The sequence below is a fragment of the Puntigrus tetrazona genome, unplaced genomic scaffold (genome assembly GCF_018831695.1).
Source record: "Puntigrus tetrazona isolate hp1 unplaced genomic scaffold, ASM1883169v1 S000001067, whole genome shotgun sequence".
Lineage (NCBI taxonomy): Eukaryota > Metazoa > Chordata > Actinopteri > Cypriniformes > Cyprinidae > Puntigrus > Puntigrus tetrazona.
Genome location: NW_025048656.1, coordinates 216,410 through 238,194, shown reverse-complemented (window position 1 = coordinate 238,194; position 21,785 = coordinate 216,410). Strand labels below are relative to the sequence as shown.

At 46.0% G+C, this 21,785-nt stretch overlaps 1 pseudogene; it reads right to left on the bottom strand.

The window, feature by feature from the left end:
- Window positions 1-3,321: 3,321 nt before the first annotated feature.
- LOC122340915 lies at window positions 3,322-5,491 on the bottom strand (annotated as a pseudogene).
- Window positions 5,492-21,785: the final 16,294 nt, after the last annotated feature.

Genomic DNA, 21,785 nt, shown 5'->3' with positions numbered 1-21,785 from the left:
GGCTCTGGCTCTGTTGACATGTGCGTAGTGTCTGTCGAGCAGCTTTGGCAAGCAGCTAGCCCGTCTCCGAGTGCCGATTTGTGGTTCTGAGCATATCTTGCCTCGACGTCCCGTCCTTGGAGCGTCATTAACCATGTGGCTACGCGTGCGTTGGTTACCACGCCATCTCGGATTCGTCTGCTGTTGAGAAAGGTGACAGGCTGATGACATGTCTCTATGATGACCTTTTGTGCGCCGATGTAGTTAGAGAAACGCTGGATCGCCCACACAGTGCAAAGTAATGCCTTTTCGCAGTCTGAATACTTGCATTCTGGGGGGAGCAGCGTTTTGCTGGCATACGCGACCACTCTCTTGTCTTTGTCATGGAGCTGGTACAGGCCTGCGCTGAGGCAATGGTTGGAGAATCCAGCATCCAGATAGAATTCCTTTCCTGGGTCGGGGTAGGCCAGGCACGGAGCAGAGCACAGGCGTTGCTTGAGTTCACTCACCGCTGTGTCCTGGACTGCCGACCAGATGAATGGTTCGTCCTTCTTCAGGAGGGAAGTTAGTGGTCGTGCAATGTCGGCATAGTTCTCGATGAATTGTCTGGAGTAATTGCATACACCCAGGAAGCTTCGCAATTCAGAGATGTTCGAGGGGGTCTTTATGTTCTGGATGGCTTGGATGCGGTTTGACTGTGGTTCAATGCCATTTCGTCCCACGAGCAGGCCGACGTAGTTCACCTTCGTCTTACACCATTGTCCCTTATGCAATGCGATCTTTGCTCCTGCTACCATTAGCTGGTTCAGAACATGATCGATTTCTTTCAGGTGGTCTGCCACATTGGTGCTTTTCAACAAGACATCGTCAACGAACACAAGGTTACCTCTGGTTCTGGCATCAGGGCACGCTTTGTTCAGGAATATGTTGAATTCAGCTGGTGAATTGGCATAGCCGAAGGGGCACCGTGTAAAGGTGTATTGGCGACTGGCAAAGGTGAACGCCAGCTTGTGTTGATCATCAGGGTGGACAGGGATTGTCCAGAAACCTGAGGCGACATCTAGTGTGGAAAGGATTGTGGAGCCTTTGATTTTGGGTATCTCTTGGTCTAATTGGGTCATAGGCCATCGTGACAAGGGTACTTGCTGGTTCAACTTGCGATAGTCGACCGTGGGCCGCCATTTGCCGTTGGGCTTTAGGACGGGCCATATTGGTGCAGAGTACGTGCTGTTACATGGTCGAATGACCCCCTTTTCCAACATGGAGTCGATGATTTCTTGCACTGGCTCGTATGATGCTATTGGGATCTTGTATTGTCTGACATATGTGGGTGGCGCACTTGGGTGTGTTGGTATGCGCACCATGTGAATGTCGGTTAGGCCACAGTCCAAGGAGTCTTTTGCGAACGAGTCTTTGTATTTGCACAGAACCTCCTTGAGTCCTTGACGCTCCACGTCACTGTGGAGGGCATCCGCCTCGCTCAGGATCTGTTGGATTTGTGCGTCAAAGCCAGCATAGGGTTCCTCTGATGCTGGGGCATTTGAGGAGTTTGAGATTGTAACATCTGCTTGCTCGGATGACACAGTCACAGGCTGTGCTGAGACAGTGTAGACTGCGAGATGCGTGTCGTCTGTTAGTTCTGAGCGGCAGACGCTTTCTCTCGGTACTGGCAAGACAGAGGTAATGGCAATGGTTTCATGCGGTCTTGTGAAAGTTGTGGTGTCATCCTGTTCGTTGGACAGGAGTTGAGCCGGTATGGGGCCGATGACAGGTACCATCAGTTCAAAGTCATGGAATGCCTGGTTGATGAGCCATCCCATAGGCCTTGCTTTGGGTACGAGGATGTCTTTGGCCGTACAGTTGTTGAACAACACGTACACAGCTCGAGATGACACTTCAATGAGGGGTGTAGCCTCTAATGTTAGTCCTAGTTGCAGGCATGATCTGGATGGTTGGAAGAAGCCGAGCTTACTGTTGAGGGTTTGACCAGGTCGCATGTTGAGGCGGACGCTGACACTCTTGCTGTAAGCAGGGATGATAGCTTCTTGCTCATTGATCATGGCACACGCGTCTGGTATTGTTTGGCCAGACTGAAGGTTCATGAGGCTGACTGCCGGCGTCAGTGGGCGTGCCTGGGGGGCCCATATGACGTTGTTCACAGTATCGATGCAGGCATTGAGACGAACCAGGATGTCTGCTCCAATGCAGATATCATGAGGCAGGTTGGGGATGACGAGGAAGTGATGACGTAGTCGTCGGTCCTTCCATCTTATGTCTACTGCACAGGTGATTTTGGAGGTGGCCATGTTTGTTGAACATGGGCTGAGGGGGTAACGGCTGTGTTTGGAGATGTGTGGTAGGCTCTGGTGTCTCTGCTGTATGGCTCGGAAAAGCTTCAGGCTGATGGCTGAGTTTTCTGCCCACAGGGTTAGGGCTGCGTCAGATACTTGAGCATCTTGGACGTTTATGGCAGTCATAATCCTAAAGAAGCCTGAGTCTGAGTCGGACGTCTGCAATGAACACAGCAAAGGGTCTTGGTTCTTGCTGCTTGGATCTGAACGTGCTTGTGACCTTGACATTGCCTCGGCAGTCTGTAAACGGGCAGTGGTGTCTGTGGCTTGGCACTGCAACTCCTGAGAGTTTACTGACTGGAAGGGCAGAGGTTCACGGACTTGTGTCCACAACTTCAAGTGCTTAAAGTCCATTAGTGGCTCAAAGCGATTAAGCAGGTCCTTTCCGATTAGCAGTGGGTAAGTCTTAAGGGGTGAGATGTAAACTGGGTGGATGAGGTTCATCGGACCCACTGTTAGGTGGATTGGGGCCACTTGTGTCAGTTGTAGACCCGTGTGGGAGTATGCTTGAAGGTTCAGCTCACATCTTTGAAGTTTGAGGGGGCCATTTAATGTCTTTGCTCCTTCCTGGATTTTTCCGAGGAGTTCTGCTGACATTAGTGTGATGTCAGCTCCTGTGTCCAGAAGGGCTTCGACCCTGATGTGGCGTTCGATGATGACGGAGAGGTAAAACTTTCTTGCTATACCTCTCTCAATGAGATCACCCAGGAGTTGAGGGACTGGAGTTTGGGATGAGATGGGGAGGATATCAGGGCTGATCTGCAGTTCTTCGGACGAGTGGCAGACGACCAGGACAGCACTTTCAGGAACCAGAGGGGTTTCAGCGGCAGGTGTTTGTTGGATGATGCCGTGGTTTGAAGCATCATGTGGTGAGTTAGGGGCTAACTCGATTGCTGGGGTTTCAGGTAGGATTCCTCGTCCGTCTGAAGTCATGGTCGTTATGGTTCTCTGAGTGTGTGGGAAGGAAGTGCTGTTCTCCGTGTCTGGTTGGGTCGGGTGGTCGCTGCTGTCTCGTCCGGCTGCCAGTCAGGCTGAATCCGGCTTCTCTTTCTTTTCCCACTTCCAATCTTCCTTCATTTGCTGGAAAAACTCTTTCATCAGGCTCTTCATCAGTTCTTGGGAGTTAAAGGAAGGTGATGTCTTTTGCTTTTGTGTGGATTCAGTTTGAGCTCTGTCGGTTTGGACTCTTTGAGAGTTCTTTCGTTGATTCCTCGGGCTGGTTGCTCCAGGGTGTGTTTGTGCTCTTCCCATGGAGGTTCCGTTGTCATCCCAGGAGCTCTTCCCCCTTTGGTTTCTAAAGGAGGTTGACTGATTCCACGATCTCTCCCACTGACCTTCCTGCGGTCTTGAACTGTCCCATGACTTTTCCCAGTGGCGTCCAGGCGAGCGCTGTCGTTCACGTGGTCCATCCCAGCGGCCGTTTCTCTGCTTGGGTCTGGTACCTGCGTGGAAGTCTTGCTCTCTGTGGGACGCGTTCCACTCTTTTCTTGACGGCTTGAAGCTGTCTTGATGTTGGGCGCCCTCTAGAGGCAGTCCGTGACTTTGTGTGTTGCAGTCGAGGACCGTCGGAGTTTTAGCGCCTTTCTCTGCAGCCATCTTTTGTTTGCTGTAGGCTTTGTGTGCCAAGTCGCGCAGCTGCTGAATGGTCATTGTGCGCGAACATGCAAGCACGCCTAGATGGTGGCTTACCCCAGGATGTAGGTTCCTGAGGAAGAGAGTCTTAAAGTTCATGTCCTGTTCCATTTCGGGCTCGCTTGCGATTTCCGTATGCTCTCCTGAGTCGGCTGTAGTAGGCTTGCGGGAGACTCATGACGGCCTTGTCTGATCTCCAGGGCGGCTACTAGTCCTTGTTCTGACTCTGGGTCATCAAATTCATTGATGAGAGCCTCTCGGAGCAGGTGGTAATCAGCCTTTGTCTGGGCTGGTTGCCGGTCCAGGAAGCTGCGTACATCAGGGCTTGATGTTGCTCGCAGTAAATAGAGTCTATCTTTATCAGTGACGTGAGGTCTTACTTCCAGATGGAATTCGACGTCCTGTAGATAGGTTTGAATGTCTGGACTACTTGGCACACCTGGGGTGAACTTGACGATGTTCCTGGCGATCTTGTCGAGGTCTTTTAGGTCCAGGCCGTGTGATGCTCTTTGGCTGGCTGGGTCCGTTTCTCTTGGCCTTCTCGCGAGGTATGTCTCTTCAGAGGGAGCTGGTGAGTGTTTCAGCATCGCCTCTTTCCCCCTTTGTTCACTTGCCTGTAGGAGAACAGGAGACCCGGTCCTACTTGGCAGGGCTGACTTTGGTGCCTCTCGTGTCCTCGGTGGCTCAGCGCACAGGTCGTAGGCGTGTCTGAGTTCCTCCTTGACACAGTCAGATTCCTCTTTGACGTAGTCCAGCTGTTGTTCTAGGCGGCTGATCTCATTCCTTGACTCGTTCAAGTGAGTTTCGAGGGCTTTGATTCTGCCGGCCTTGTCTCTAATGTCAGTCTTTGCCTTCTCCAGTAGCTGTTCTGCGTACTGGAGGTTGTTGGCAGCACTGTCAAAGTCTCTTTTGGTTTGTTTCACCTCTTGTGTGGAAGCTGCTAGCAAGGCTTTGAGCGTGGTGATCTCCTCTGGGTCCTTCCTCTCCTCATCCAGCTTTTCCTGTTGTTCCTGAGCCTCCAGTTCCAGCTGTTTGATGCGTCGTTGTGCGCATGTCAGCTCCTGTTGGAGATCGGCGGCGTGCCTGTCACTCAGTTTGAGGGTAGCGATGAGGGTGTGACTTAGGGAGCAGGTGATCTTTGCTAGCTCTTTGTGGTTGTAGCCTTGGCTTGGGTCCTGTTCCATTAGGCTCGTTAGGTTGTTATCCAGCTGTTCCTGGGTCTGACGCTTTAGTGTTTCCGCGGCCTTGGGTAGGAGGCTGCTGGTTGCAACACTTAGCCATGTTTCCAGGTCTTCCCAGTGACCAACGTTGTCTGCTGTGTGAGACATGTTTTGGTGCGGCGAGGGGGATTTGGAAACGTGACTGACACAGACCTGGAAGAAAATAACAACCAAACAAGGCAGAACAGACAACAGCAAGGAAAGACAGAGGTGTAGATGTGTGGTGTCAGTTGATGCTAAATGTGAGGTGTCAGGTGGGCGTGGTTCTCTGTAACTGTGATCCTCTGGTGGGTGTGCTTCTAACTGGCGTTTCTGGGAGACAATTAGTAAACACACACAGGACGACAGAGAACAGAAGACAACACAGAACAGGAAGAAGGGATAGCTGGGCGTTTCGTTCTCCTGTAACAGGTGGTCCTTCCTTCTTTTCTTCTCCGTTTTTTTTTGTTTTGGAGAAAGGGAGGAGCTACCTGTAAGAGACGTAAGAGAGGGAGATAGAGAGGGAGAGAGAGAGAGAGAGAGAGAGAGAGAGGGGGAGGTAACACACTCTTTCCTGGTCACGGAAGGAGGGGGTTAGGCTCTATCACTGTCTCTTTTCCTAAGTTAGAGGATGCTTTTAGGAGTTTCTAAATGGGGATTTCTATACCAAGACTGCGATTGCTATTAGAATCTCCTCCGGGCGAGGATAAAACAATAGCAATGACAGTGTTAGCTTTTAGTTGGTTAGATTGACTCCGTGCACCAAGTAGATTGTTCCTGGGGTCGTGTTTACGATTCCTCGTCGATCGACTTTGGTTTTGGCTGGGTAGGATAACACGCTGAGAAGGGAAGGTTTGTGAGCATGAACAATCTGAAACAATGTCGTCAAGTTTTACCCGATACTGATCAGAAATGTCTCAAATTAAATTCTTTGCTTTCCTGGTTCCCACAGGTGTGATCTCAGAAGCAGCAGCAGCAGTCAGATCAGAGGAAAGGAACAAGAAGGGAGAGAAGAAAGAGAAAGTTGCTTACACTGTAAACAAAGTTGACAAAGTGTGATGCTGTTAAGCCTGATACCTGAGGGTTGGTCTTACTGTGTTGGTGTGATGAGTTAAGTCACCTGAGGGTTGAATAGGCCCTAACCTACTTATGGGTGTCGCCAAATGGGTTTTAGCACAAGGGGTTTAGACCTAGGCTTTGGTGATGAGGGCGATTAACCCGTCGGAGTACAGCGGTGTGGCTCCCCGTCTGGGCGCCCCTGTGCTCCTGTAAGGTCAATCAGACTTCTGTCCGACAGTATTGCAGTGAGCCTCTCAAACAGCGTCGGCTTTTGACACAAAGGTGCGGGCCCACGGTGGAGGTGCGTCAACGGCTGGCTTGGACTGACAAGGCTGCGGGGCAGAGCCCTGGGTTACTGATCGGTTTCCCCGCTTCAGCAGCTGACAGGGTGGTTTACCCGAGCCTCCGTCCAGGTCAGCTCGTGTTGACTCCTCCTCCGTTACACAATTGCTGATGCCTGCTGCGGGTTCACTCACAATGCTAGGACAGAGAGGCCTGGCTGGCCCCAGCTGGCACAAGGTCACGTTCAAACGGGGTCCTCACCCGCTGTGACACCTCCGAGACAACCGTCCCTGCACCAACCTAGCACTAGGGGAGTGCTAGCTGCTAAGCCCTAAGTAAGGAGAGACCCTGTAGAGAGGATTGAGAGAGAGGCACTCAACTGTACACACCAACGTAACTGCAAATGACTTGAAATTTCTATTTGGTAGCGATAATTAATGATCAAACTTCCTGAGGAGTCAAGCCTGAATTAATCACTAAGTATCTTCTGCAATAGAATCCGGGATACTATGCTTGGAATAGTAAACGGAAGTTCAAGTCGATTATAATTGAAAATTTATGATATTGGTATTAAATTATAAAGCAATTATAATTAAATAAATCCCCAAAATAGCAATTATGTAGGGGAGCCACCCTAATTTGCTAAATCTGAATTTAAAATTCCAAACCAGGGATTATATTTAAGTGAGGTGTTATCACGACTATAAAGGCAATTATAATTAACCAAATCACCAGCTGAAATTAAAATTTTCAATCAATAACGGCAGTTAATAATTGAAATTCAATGCAATTATCATCAAAGTATTCGAAGCAATTATAATCAAATGGATCAGCAAATATTGTTGCAATTTATGAATATGAACCTAATGCATTTAGTAAATGACATTAAGGTTTCACATTAGCAATGCTAGAAAATTGGTAATATATCCTGATATCATCAAATTAATAAAAGCAGTTATACTTGTTGATGGCAATGTATCATTGAAATGCTAAGGGTAAGAAAAAAAAACGTTTCTTGTTAATACCAACGGTTATGGCAGTTCAAACATTTGTCAACATTCTTCTCGGTAAGGGAAAGGTGAGGAAAAAGCATAAACGTGAAGGGGAAAGGAGGAGGAAGCCCACTATTGTGGTTCCGGCGTTCCGATGGAACTCAACGCACCATAAACACACAAGGCATTCAACTCAATGGACGACAGAGGTTTCAATGCCAACACATTAGATTCAGTTATCCTAGCCTCTGTTCACAAACTTCAAATATGGCGCCGGAGGACCGCGCTTGCGCACTTTGAAGTAACCTCGGAAACGGCGTCCTAGGACTTCCGCGTCGTTGCTATGGATACGTGCAATTCGCTATTATACGAGTTCGGCCCACCCGAAATGACGGCGCATTTCGCAACGAGTAAACTCGATCAGCTTCGTCTAGCACTGACAACTTCACTTGCTAAAAGTGAGGCACTTTTACATACATATACTGCAATTAAACAATGACGTCATCGGACCGCGGCGGGTCTGCACAGTTTATTCACTTGATCAAGAATTTTCTTCTCCCATATACCTTCCGCGTTTTGACGCTCTCTGCGTTACGCTCGGTTTCACTTCTTCCAGTGACTAAATGGCCAAGGATTACTTAGTTAGCTACTTCTAAGCTCTTGCCAGGGAGGAAATAGATTCATATGACAGTGGAACTCGCACTGTCATAGATCAACAAAGGCCTTATGGAAAATAAACAAGGAACACGCTTGCTTTTTTCCTCAACGCGCTCTAACGCGGATCTCTGTCTCTATGGACAAATATTATGATTACTGCAGTTTTCAAAGTCTTCACAAATCACACGCACTTTTACGTGTTCGCATGTCAAAATAGAGGTACGAAATAACAGCAATTTGTCTCTGTGTCTTAATCTATTCTTCCGGAAAAAATAGAAAAACCACGAAATCACGAATCACAAATTTATGAATTATGAACTGAAAATCAAATCTTGCCTGCCTGCATTCTCCACCATTATATGTAGGGTTTTCACACCTAATTTTAATTATGATAATTATGAATTGTCATTTGAATCAGCTCTCAATTCAAGTTTGGGGAATTGAATCTGAAAAGATTCACGTTGGTATGCAATTCAAGTATACCTTTAAATCACCTAATACGTCCAGCGTTTTAGGGCAATTTAAATGTATGTTACCAATATGAATTTACTCTGTGATCAGCAAAATAAATCAATTGGATTCTTCGCTTTACCTCGAGCAGGTAACAACGGATCTGGGCATGAGTTTGACTTTCCAGTTACATAACACACAAACAAGAATTCGTAATAATGAAACACAATTTATTAAACAGTACCTACTAATTGACAAGACTACACCGAGAAGACTAAACATAAACACACACACACACACATGCATTCATACACACATTCACGGGTTGGAAGGGAAATGGATAATTGTCTGTCCAAAGTCTGTTAGCTAGTTCTGAGATCGCACTAAGAGCACCAACAAAGCAAAGTTAGGTTTAGCCTCGCTTATATGTGTCTGCGCCAATTCAGTAGAGACGGAAAGGTAGTTTTACCACTCGGCGTGTCTGGGGAAATCCCGGCTTGCTGATTGGGCAGGCTCGTCCCGTGGGATGACGTGGTCGGGCTTTCCCGGGCGCTTGAATGAAGTCTCTCTAGCTTGGTGGTTCGCTTTGGATGAACCGGGTTGGTTATGGAAAGGGCAGTGAGTGTCCGTGGAGTGATGTGACGGAGCGGACCGGAGTCGAGGGTATCGGGTCGTTCTAGTTCGGAGTCTTCTGACTTCTCCAAGTTCCGGTTTCTCTGTTCCGTGGCGATTCCTGCAGCGACCCGAATTCCCCTGCGGTGGTTCCGAAGAGTTCTCGACTCGACTCCGACTCGATTCTTCTCGTTCTCAACTCCGACTCGTCTCAACTCAACTCAGAGAGCTCTGTTCCTGCGTTTTGAGGTGCAAGTTTTGGGCCGTGCCCTGGGCAGTTGTCCAATCCCGAGGTCGAAGGGGCGTGTCCACGCCTGCTTTCGACTCCGGTTTCGTGCATACTTTATCCCAGTTAGAATTGACATTCTGCACTTCTGTTCCCTATCAAAAGCTTATAAGTGGAATACACTGTTGTGCATTGCACAAACACATATATTCATTCATCACGATATTGGAAACATCGTAAGCTTCAATTTGATATCAAACATGCATTATCTAGCGCTTATGGAACGCTCTCTGTTAGAGGATTATTTAAAGAGTATATAGCGGTTCCTACATACATCCCAAAACATTTATTAAGCAGTTATTTACAGATGAACCTTTATTCGTTTGAAAGGAAGGCATTTAGATTGTTCGTTTAGTGGTTTTATGTGTGTCCTGGCAGTTCCTTTATTGTAGCGAAAAGGAAAAATGCGCGCTTTTAAGGAATGTATGTTGGGACAGAGCAAACCTCCCTGGGGGGGGGTTGAAAGTGTGAGGCTGTCCTGACCACGTTGATTCACCGCGGAGTCTTATCACCTTTTGACTTGGTGGCTTGGTAGAACTGGTCCCAGATCAGTGCGCAGAACGAGTTATCGTGCTGTCAACCAGATGTTGCAGTTTCAATCATCCCAATCTTGACGTGGGTACTCTCGGATTGGCCGAGCTCACTGCAGCGACAGTCCCTTGAGAATGTTTGGTAGACTTTGCGGCGCTCTGCATCGCTCGGCTGACCATCTTGATTGCCTTTATGGTCCGGGGTGCGGAGGATGCGCGATTTTACGACCTGGTTCTAGAGCGATTCCCCCTTTTATGGTTCGTGTCTGTTCATCGAGGCCCCACACCATGGTCGAGTGGGAAAGCCTACGAGAAGTCACACTTAAGTCAACCAAGATCATGCCCATAATAGTGTTGTAATAATGGGGTGAGTTTGTTGGCCCATGTCTTTACTGAATAAAATCATTCCCAGTAATATGTTACTGTTATTGGGTTAGTCTGTGAGCCTGGATGTCTGGATTTAGGTTTTGAATGCTTAAAAATTTCTTCAAGGGTTACCATGGTCGAGTGGGGAAGCCTACGAGAAATCACACTTAACCCGGCCAAGATCATGCCCATAATAGTGTTATAGTAATGGAGTGAGTCTGTGGGCCCAGGCCTTTACTGAATAAAATCATGCCCAGTAATGTGTTATTGTTAAGGGGTTAGTCTGTGTGCTTGGATGTCTGGACGTAGGTTTTGAATGCTCAAAAGTTTCTTCCAGGGTTACCATGGTCGAGTAAGAAAGCCTACGAGAAGTCACACTTAACCCGGCCAAGACCACACCTATTTTAGTAATAGGGTGAGTCTGAGAGCCCAGGCCTTTACTGAATACAATCATGCCCAGTAATGTGTTACTGTTATGGGGATAGTCTGTGAGCCTGGATGTCTGGATTTAGGTTTTGAACGCTTCAATATTTGTTCCAGGGTTACCATGGTCGAGTGGGAAAACCTACGAGAAGTCACACTTAACCCGGCCAAGATCAGGCCCATGAAAGTGTTATAGTAATGGGGTGAGTTTGTGGGCCCAGGCCTTTACTGAGTAAATTCATGCCCAGTAATGTGCAACTGTTATGGGGTTAGTCTGTGAACCTGGATGTTTGGACTTAGTTTTTGAATGCTCAAACATTTGTTCCAGGGTTACCATGGTCGAGTGGATTAGCCTCCGAGAAGTCGCACTTAAACCGGCCAATATTGCCTGGATGTCAGGACGTAGGTTTTGAACGCTTAAAAATTTCTTCCAGGGTTACCATGGTCGAGTGGGAAAGCCTACGAGAGGTCACACTTAACCCGGCCATGATAATTCCCATAAAAGTTTTATAGTTTGTGGTGAGTCTGTTGGCCCAGGCCTTTACTGAATAAAATCATACCCAGTAATGTGTTACTGTTATTGGGTTAGTCTGTGAGCCTGGATGTCTGGACGTAGGTTTTGAACGCTCAAATATTTGTTCCAGGGTTACCATGGTCGAGTGGGAAAGCCTACGAGAAGTCACACTTAAGTCAACCAAGACCATGCCCATAATAGTGGTGTAATAATGGGGTGAGTTTGTTGGCCCATGTCTTTACTAAATAAAATCATGCCCAGTAATATGTTACTGTTATGGGATTAATCTGTGATCCTGGATGTCTGGACATAGGTTTTGAACGCTCAAATATTTGTTCCAGTGTTACCATGGTCGAGTGGATTAACGTCCGAGAAGTCGCACTTAAACCAGCCAATATCGACTGGATGTCTAGACGTAGGTTTTGAACGCTTAAAAGTTTTTCCAGGGTTACCATGGTCGAGTAAGAAAGCCTACGAGAAGTCACACTTAACCCGGCCAAGATCATGCCCATAATAGTGTTATAGTAATGGAGTGAGTCTGTGGGCCCAGGCCTTTACTGAATAAAATCATACCCAGTAATGTGTTACTGTTATGGGGTTAGTCTGTAAGCCTGGATGTCTGGATTTAGGTTTTGAACGCTTAAAAATTTCTTCAAGGGTTACCATGGTCGAGTGGGGAAGCCTACGAGAAGTCACACTTAACCCGGCCAAGATCATGCCCATAATAGTGTTATAGTAATGGAGTGAGTCTGTGGGCCCAGGCCTTTACTGAATAAAATCATACCCAGTAATGTGTTACTGTTATGGGGTTAGTCTGTAAGCCTGGATGTCTGGACGTAGGTTTTGAATGCTCAAACATTTGTTCCAGTCTTACCATGGTCGAGTGGATTAACGTCCGAGAAGTCGCACTTAAACCAGCCAATATCGACTGGATGTCTGGACGTAGGTTTTGAACGCTTAAAAGTTTTTTCAGGGTTACCATGGTCGAGTAAGAAAGCCTACGAGAAGTCACACTTAACCCGGCCAAGATCATGCCCATAATAGTGTTATAGTAATGGAGTGAGTCTGTGGGCCCAGGCCTTTACTGAATAAAATCATGCCCAGTAATGTGTTATTGTTAAGGGGTTAGTCTGTGTGCTTGGATGTCTGGACGTAGGTTTTGAATGCTCAAAAGTTTCTTCCAGGGTTACCATGGTCGAGTAAGAAAGCCTACGAGAAGTCACACTTAACCCGGCCAAGATCACACCTGTTTTAGTTATAGGGTGAGTCTGAGAGCCCAGGCCTTTACTGAATAAAATCATGCCCAGTAATGTGTTACTGTTATGGGGTTAGTCTGTGAGCCTGGATGTCTGGATTTAGGTTTTGAACGCTTCAATATTTGTTCCAGGGTTACCCTGGTCGAGTGGGAAAACCTACGAGAAGTCACACTTAACCCGGCCAAGATCATGCCCATGAAAGTGTCATAGTAATGGGGTGAGTCTGTGGGTCCAGGCTTTAAAGAAAGCTATAATACAGGGCCTTTAGTGAATAAAATCATGCCCAGTAATGTGTTCCTGTTATGGGGTTTGTCTGTGAGCCTGGATGTCTGGATTTACGTTTTGAACGCTTCAATATTTGTTCCAGGGTTACCATGGTCGAGTGGATTAGCGTCCGAGAGGTTGCACTTAAACCGGCCAATATCGCCTGGATGAAGGGCCTTGATGTCTGGACTTAGGTTTTGAACGCTTAAAAATTTCTTCCAGGGTTACCATGGTCGAGTGGGAAAGCCTACGAGAAGTCACGCTTAACCCTGCCAAGATCATACCCATAAAAGTTTTGTAGTAATAGGGTGAGTTTGTGGGCCCAGGCCTTTACTGAGTAAATTCATGCCCAGTAATGTGTAACTGTTATGGGGTTAGTCTGTGAACCTGGATGTTTGGACTTAGGTTTTGAATGCTCAAACATTTGTTCCAGGGTTACCATGGTCGAGTGGATTAGCCTCCAAGAAGTCGCAATTAAACCGGCCAATATTGCCTGGATGTCTGGACGTAGATTTTGAACGCTTAAAAATTTCTTCCTGGGTTACCATGGTCGAGTGGGAAAGCCTACGAGAGGTCACACTTAACCTGGCCATGATAATTCTCATAAAAGTTGTATAGTTTGTGGTGACTCTGTTGGCCCAGGCCTTTACTGAATAAAATCATACCCAGTAATGTGTTACCGTTATGGGGTTAGTCTGTGAGCCTGGATGTCTGGACGTAGGTTTTGAATGCTCAAACATTTGTTCCAGGGTTACCATGGTCGAGTGGATTAACGTCCGAGAAGTCGCACTTAAACCAGCCAATATCGACTGGATGTCTGGGCGTAGGTTTTGAACCCTTAAAAGTTTCTTCCAGGGTTACCATGGTCGAGTAAGAAAGCCTACGAGAAGTCACACTTAACCCGCCATGATAACTCCCATAAAATTTGTATAGTTTGTGGTGAGTCTGTTGGCCCAGGCCTTTACTGAATAAAATCATACCCAGTAATGTGTTACTGTAATGGGGTTAGTCTGTGAGCCTGGATGTCTGGACGTAGGTTTTGAATGCTCAAACATTTGTTCCAGGGTTACCATGGTCGAGTGGATTAACGTCCGAGAAGTCGCACTTAAACCAGCCAATATCGCCTGGATGAAGCGCCTAGATGTCTGGACTTAGGTTTTGAACGCTTAAAAATTTCTTCCAGGGTTACCATGGTCGAGTGGGAAAGCCTACGACAATTCACGCTTAACCCTGCCAAGATCGTACCCATAAAAGTTTTGTAGTAATGGGGTGAGTTTGTGGGCCCATGTCTTTACTAAATAAAATAATGCCCAGTAATATGTTACTGTTATGGGATTAATCTGTGAAACTGGATGTCTGGACGTAGGTTTTGAACGCTCAAATATTTGTTCCAGTGTTACCATGGTCGAGTGGGAAAACCTACGAAGTCACACTTAACCCGGCCAAGATCATGCCCATGAAAGTGTCATAGTAATGGGGTGAGTTTGTGGGCCCAGGCCTAAAGAAAACTGTAATACAGGGCCTTTAGTGAATAAAATCATGCCCAGCAATGTGTTACTGTTATGGGGTTAGTCTGTGAGCCTGGATGTCTGGATTTAGGTTTTGAATGCTTCAATATTTCTTCCAGGGTTACCAAGGTCGAGTGGGAAAACCTACGAGAAGTCACGCTTAACCTGGCCAAGATCATGCCCATGAAAGTATTATAGTAATGGGGTGAGTTTGTGGGCCCATGCCTTAAAGAAAACTGTAATACAGGGCCTTTACTGAATCAAATCATGCCCAGTAATGTGTTATTGTTAAGGGGTTAGTCTGTGAGCCTGGATGTCTGGACGTAGGTTTTGAATGTTCAAATATTTGTTCCAGGGGTACCATGGTCGAGTGGATTAGCGTTTGAGAAGTCGCACTTAAACCGGCCAATATCGCCTGGAAGTCTGGACTTAGGTTTTGAACGCTTAAAAACTTCTTCCAGGGTTACTATGGTCGAATGGGAAAGCCTATGAGAAGTCACACTTAACCCGTCCAAGATCATACCCCTAATAGTGTTATAGTAATGGAGTGAGTCTGTTGGCCCAGGCCTTTACTCAATAAAATCATGCCCAGTAATGTGTAGCTGTTATGGGGTTAATCTGTGAGCCTGGATGTCTGGACGTAGGTTTTGAACGCTCAAATATTTGTTCCAGGTTTACCATGGTCGAGTGGGAAAGTCTACGAGAAGTCACACTTAAGTCGACCAAGATCATGCCCATAATAGTGTTGTAATAATGGGGTGAATTTGTGGGCCCAGGCCTTAAAGAAAACTGTAATACAGGGCCTTTAGTGAATAAAATCATGCCCAGTAATGTGTTCCTGTTATGGGGTTAGTCTGTGAGCCTGGATGTCTGGATTTAGGTTTTTAATGCTTCAATATTTCTTCCAGGGTTACCGTGGTAGAGTGGGAAAGCCTACGAGAAGTCATACTTAACCAGGCCAAGATCATGCCCATAAAAGTGTAATAGTAATGGGGTGAGTTTGTGGGCCCAGGCCTTTACTGAATAAAATCATGCACAGTAATGTGTTACTATTATGGGGTTAGTCTGTGAGCCTGGATGTCTGGATTTAGGTTTTTAATGCTTCAATATTTCTTCCAGGGTTACCAAGGTCAAGTGGAAAAGCGTCTGAGAAGTCACCCTTAACCCGGCCTAGATCATGCCCTTAATCTTTCAGGTTCACCATGGTTGAGTTGAAAAGCGTCCGAGGAGTCGCTCTTAACCCAGCCAATTTCGACTGGATGTATGGATTTAGGTTTTGAGCGCTTAAATGTTTCTTGCACGGTTACCATGGTCGAGTGGAAAAGCCTACAAGAAGTAACCCTTAACACGGCCTATATCGCCTAGATGTCTGGACTTAGGTTTTAAACGCTTAAAAATTTCTTCCAGGGTTACCATGGTTGAGTGGGAAAGCCTACAAGAAGTCACACTTAACCCGGCCAAGATCATGCCCATAAAAGTGTAATAGTAATGGGGTGAGACTGTGGGCCCAGGCCTTTACTGAATAAAATCATGCCCAGTAATGTGTTTCTGTTATGGGGTTAGTCTTTGAGCCTGGATGTCTGGATTTAGGTTTTGATCGCTTAAATATTTCTTCCAGGGTTACCATGGTCGAGTTGAAAAGCGTCCGAGAAGTCGCCCTTAACCCGGCCAATATCGCTTGGATGTCTGGACTTATGTTTTGAACGCTTAAAAATTTCCTCCAGGGTTACCATGGTTGAGTGGGAAAGCCTACAAGAAGTCACACTTAACCCGGACAAGATCATGCCCATAAAAGTGTCATACTAATGGGGTGAGTTTGTGGGCCCAGGCCTTTACTGAATAAAATCATACCCAGTAATATGTTACTGTTATGGGGTTAGTCTTTGACCCCGGATGTCTGGATTTAGGTTTTGAACTTGCAGGGTTAGCATGGTTGAGCTGAAAAGCGTCCGAGAAGTCATACTTAACCCGGCCAAGATCATGCCCATAAAAGTGTTATAGTATCGGGGTGAGTCTGTTGGCCAAGGCCTTAAAGAAAACTGTATTCCAGGGCCTTTACTGAATAAAATAATGCCCAGTAATGTCTTAATGTTATGGGGTTAGTCTGTGAGCCTGGATGTCTGGAGTAAGGTTCTGAATGCTTAAAGATTTCCTCCAGGGTGACCATTGTCGAGTGGAAAACCGTCCGAGAAGTCGGCCTTAACCTGGCCAATATTGCCTGGATGAAGCGCCAGGATGTCTGGACTTAGATTTTGAACTCTTAAAATTTTCTTCCAGGGTTACCATGGTTGAGTCGGATAGCCTACGAGAAGTCAAACTTAATCCGGCCAAGATCATGCCCATAAAAGTGTTATAGTAATGGAGTAAGTCTGTGTGCCCAGGCCCTAAAGAAAATTCAAATACAGGGTCTTTACTAAATAAAATCATATCCTGTATTGTGTTGCTGTCATGGGGTTAGTCTGTGAGCCAGGATGTCTGGACGTAGGTTTTGAACGCTTAAATATTTCTTCCAGAGTTACCATGGTCGAGTGGAAAAGCGTCCGAGAAGTCACACTTAATCCGGCCAAGATCATGCCCATAAAAGTGTAATAGTAATGGGTGAGTCTGTGGGCCCAGGCCTTAAAGAAAACTGTAATCCAGGGATTTTACTGAATAAAATCATGCCCAGTAATGTGTGACTGTTATGGGGTTAGTCTGTGAACCTGGATGTTTGGACTTAGGTTTTGAATGCTCAAACATTTGTTCCAGGGTTACCATGGTCGAGTGGATTAGCCTCCAAGAAGTCGCACTTAAACCGGCCAATATTGCCTGGATGTCTGGACGTAGATTTTGAACGCTTAAAAATTTCTTCCAGGGTTACCATGGTCGAGTGGGAAAGCCTACGAGAGGTCACACTTAACCTGGCCATGATAATTCTCATAAAAGTTGTATAGTTTGTGGTGACTCTGTTGGCCCAGGCCTTTACTGAATAAAATCATACCCAGTAATGTGTTACCGTTATGGGGTTAGTCTGTGAGCCTGGATGTCTGGACGTAGGTTTTGAATGCTCAAACATTTGTTCCAGGGTTACCATGGTCGAGTGGATTAACGTCCGAGAAGTCGCACTTAAACCAGCCAATATCGACTGGATGTCTGGGCGTAGGTTTTGAACCCTTAAAAGTTTCTTCCAGGGTTACCATGGTCGAGTAAGAAAGCCTACGAGAAGTCACACTTAACCCGGCCATGATAACTCCCATAAAATTTGTATAGTTTGTGGTGAGTCTGTTGGCCCAGGCCTTTACTGAATAAAATCATACCCAGTAATGTGTTACTGTTATGGGGTTAGTCTGTGAGCCTGGATGTCTGGACGTAGGTTTTGAATGCTCAAACATTTGTTCCAGGGTTACCATGGTCGAGTGGATTAACGTCCGAGAAGTCGCACTTAAACCAGCCAATATCGCCTGGATGAAGCGCCTAGATGTCTGGACTTAGGTTTTGAACGCTTAAAAATTTCTTCCAGGGTTACCATGGTCGAGTGGGAAAGCCTACGACAATTCACGCTTAACCCTGCCAAGATCGTACCCATAAAAGTTTTGTAGTAATGGGGTGAGTTTGTGGGCCCATGTCTTTACTAAATAAAATAATGCCCAGTAATATGTTACTGTTATGGGATTAATCTGTGAAACTGGATGTCTGGACGTAGGTTTTGAACGCTCAAATATTTGTTCCAGTGTTACCATGGTCGAGTGGGAAAACCTACGAGAAGTCACACTTAACCCGGCCAAGATCATGCCCATGAAAGTGTCATAGTAATGGGGTGAGTTTGTGGGCCCAGGCCTAAAGAAAACTGTAATACAGGGCCTTTAGTGAATAAAATCATGCCCAGCAATGTGTTACTGTTATGGGGTTAGTCTGTGAGCCTGGATGTCTGGATTTAGGTTTTGAATGCTTCAATATTTCTTCCAGGGTTACCAAGGTCGAGTGGGAAAACCTACGAGAAGTCACGCTTAACCTGGCCAAGATCATGCCCATGAAAGTATTATAGTAATGGGGTGAGTTTGTGGGCCCATGCCTTAAAGAAAACTGTAATACAGGGCCTTTACTGAATCAAATCATGCCCAGTAATGTGTTATTGTTAAGGGGTTAGTCTGTGAGCCTGGATGTCTGGACGTAGGTTTTGAATGTTCAAATATTTGTTCCAGGGTACCATGGTCGAGTGGATTAGCGTTTGAGAAGTCGCACTTAAACCGCCAATATCGCCTGGAAGTCTGGACTTAGGTTTTGAACGCTTAAAAACTTCTTCCAGGGTTACTATGGTCGAATGGGAAAGCCTATGAGAAGTCACACTTAACCCGTCCAAGATCATACCCTAATAGTGTTATAGTAATGGAGTGAGTCTGTTGGCCCAGGCCTTTACTCAATAAAATCATGCCCAGTAATGTGTAGCTGTTATGGGGTTAATCTGTGAGCCTGGATGTCTGGACGTAGGTTTTGAACGCTCAAATATTTGTTCCAGGTTTACCATGGTCGAGTGGGAAAGTCTCACGAGAAGTCACACTTAAGTCGACCAAGATCATGCCCATAATAGTGTTGTAATAATGGGGTGAATTTGTGGGCCCAGGCCTTAAAGAAAACTGTAATACAGGGCCTTTAGTGAATAAAATCATGCCCAGTAATGTGTTCCTGTTATGGGGTTAGTCTGTGAGCCTGGATGTCTGGATTTAGGTTTTTAATGCTTCAATATTTCTTCCAGGGTTACCGTGGTAGAGTGGGAAAGCCTACGAGAAGTCATACTTAACCAGGCCAAGATCATGCCCATAAAAGTGTAATAGTAATGGGGTGAGTTTGTGGGCCCAGGCCTTTACTGAATAAAATCATGCACAGTAATGTGTTACTATTATGGGGTTAGTCTGTGAGCCTGGATGTCTGGATTTAGGTTTTTAATGCTTCAATATTTCTTCCAGGGTTACCAAGGTCAAGTGGAAAAGCGTCTGAGAAGTCACCCTTAACCCGGCCTAGATCATGCCCTTAATCTTTCAGGTTCACCATGGTTGAGTTGAAAAGCGTCCGAGGAGTCGCTCTTAACCCAGCCAATTTCGACTGGATGTATGGATTTAGGTTTTGAGCGCTTAAATGTTTCTTGCACGGTTACCATGGTCGAGTGGAAAAGCCTACAAGAAGTAACCCTTAACACGGCCTATATCGCCTAGATGTCTGGACTTAGGTTTTAAACGCTTAAAAATTTCTTCCAGGGTTACCATGGTTGAGTGGGAAAGCCTACAAGAAGTCACACTTAACCCGCCAAGATCATGCCCATAAAAGTGTAATAGTAATGGGGTGAGACTGTGGGCCCAGGCCTTTACTGAATAAAATCATGCCCAGTAATGTGTTTCTGTTATGGGGTTAGTCTTTGAGCCTGGATGTCTGGATTTAGGTTTTGATCGCTTAAATATTTCTTCCAGGGTTACCATGGTCGAGTTGAAAAGCGTCCGAGAAGTCGCCCTTAACCCGGCCAATATCGCTTGGATGTCTGGACTTATGTTTTGAACGCTTAAAAATTTCCTCCAGGGTTACCATGGTTGAGTGGGAAAGCCTACAAGAAGTCACACTTAACCCGGACAAGATCATGCCCATAAAAGTGTCATAGTAATGGGGTGAGTTTGTGGGCCCAGGCCTTTACTGAATAAAATCATACCCAGTAATATGTTACTGTTATGGGGTTAGTCTTTGACCCCGGATGTCTGGATTTAGGTTTTGAACTTGCAGGGTTAGCATGGTTGAGCTGAAAAGCGTCCGAGAAGTCATACTTAACCCGCCAAGATCATGCCCATAAAAGTGTTATAGTATCGGGGTGAGTCTGTTGGCCAAGGCCTTAAAGAAAACTGTATTCCAGGGCCTTTACTGAATAAAATAATGCCCAGTAATGTCTTAATGTTATGGGGTTAGTCTGTGAGCCTGGATGTCTGGAGTAAGGTTCTGAATGCTTAAAGATTTCCTCCAGGGTGACCATTGTCGAGTGGAAAACCGTCCGAGAAGTCGGCCTTAACCTGGCCAATATTGCCTGGATGAAGCGCCAGGATGTCTGGACTTAGATTTTGAACTCTTAAAATTTTCTTCCAGGGTTACCATGGTTGAGTCGGATAGCCTACGAGAAGTCAAACTTAATCCGGCCAAGATCATGCCCATAAAAGTGTTATAGTAATGGAGTAAGTCTGTGTGCCCAGGCCCTAAAGAAAATTCAAATACAGGGTCTTTACCAAATAAAATCATATCCTGTATTGTGTTGCTGTCATGGGGTTAGTCTGTGAGCCAGGATGTCTGGACGTAGGTTTTGAACGCTTAAATATTTCTTCCAGAGTTACCATGGTCGAGTGGAAAAGCGTCCGAGAAGTCACACTTAATCCGGCCAAGATCATGCCCATAAAAGTGTAATAGTAATGGGTGAGTCTGTGGGCCCAGGCCTTAAAGAAAACTGTAATCCAGGGATTTTACTGAATAAAATCATGCCCAGTAATGTGTGACTGTTATGGGGTTAGTCTGTGAGCCTGGATGTCTGGACGTAGGTTTTGAACGCTGAAATATTTCTTCCAGGTTTACCATGGTCGAGTGGAAAAGCTTCCGTGAAATCTCCCTTAACCCGGCCAATACCGCCTGGATGCAGGTCCTGGATGTCTGGACGTAGGTTTTGAACGCTTAAATATTTCTTCCAGGGTTATACCATGGTCGAGTTGAAAAGCGTCCGAGAAGTCACTGTTAATCCGGCCAATATCGCCTGGATGTCTGGACTTAAGTTTTGAACGTTTAAAAATTTCTTCCAGGGTTACCATAGTCGAGTGGAAAAGCCTACGAGAAGTCCCAATTAACCTGGCCAAGATCATGCGTATAAAAGTTTTATATTAATGGGTGCAGTCTGTGGGCCCAGGCCTTTCCCGAATAAAATCATGCCCAGTAATGTGTTACTTTTATGGGATTAGTCTGTGAACCTGGATGTCTGGACTAATGTTCTGAATGCTTAAACATTTCTTCCAGGTTGACCATGGTCGAGTGGAAAAGCGTCCGAGAAGTCGCTCTTAACCCAGCCAATATGCCCTGGATGAAACGCCTGGATGTCTGGTCTTAAATTTTGAAATCTTAAAAATTTCTTCCAGGGTTAAGATGGTTGAGCCGGATGGCCTACGAGAAGTCACACTTAATCCGACCGAGATCATGCCCATAAAAGTGTTATAGTAATAGGGTGAGTTTGTGGACCCATGCCTGGAAGAAAACTGTAATACAGGGCCTTTACTGAAAAAAATCATGCCCAGTAATGTGTTATTGTTATAGGGTTTGTCTGTGATCCTGGATGTCTGGACTTAAGTTTTGAGCGCTTAAAAACTTCTTCCAGGGTTACCACGGTCGAGTAGAAAAGCGTCCGAGATGTCGCTCTTAACCCGGCCAAGATCATGC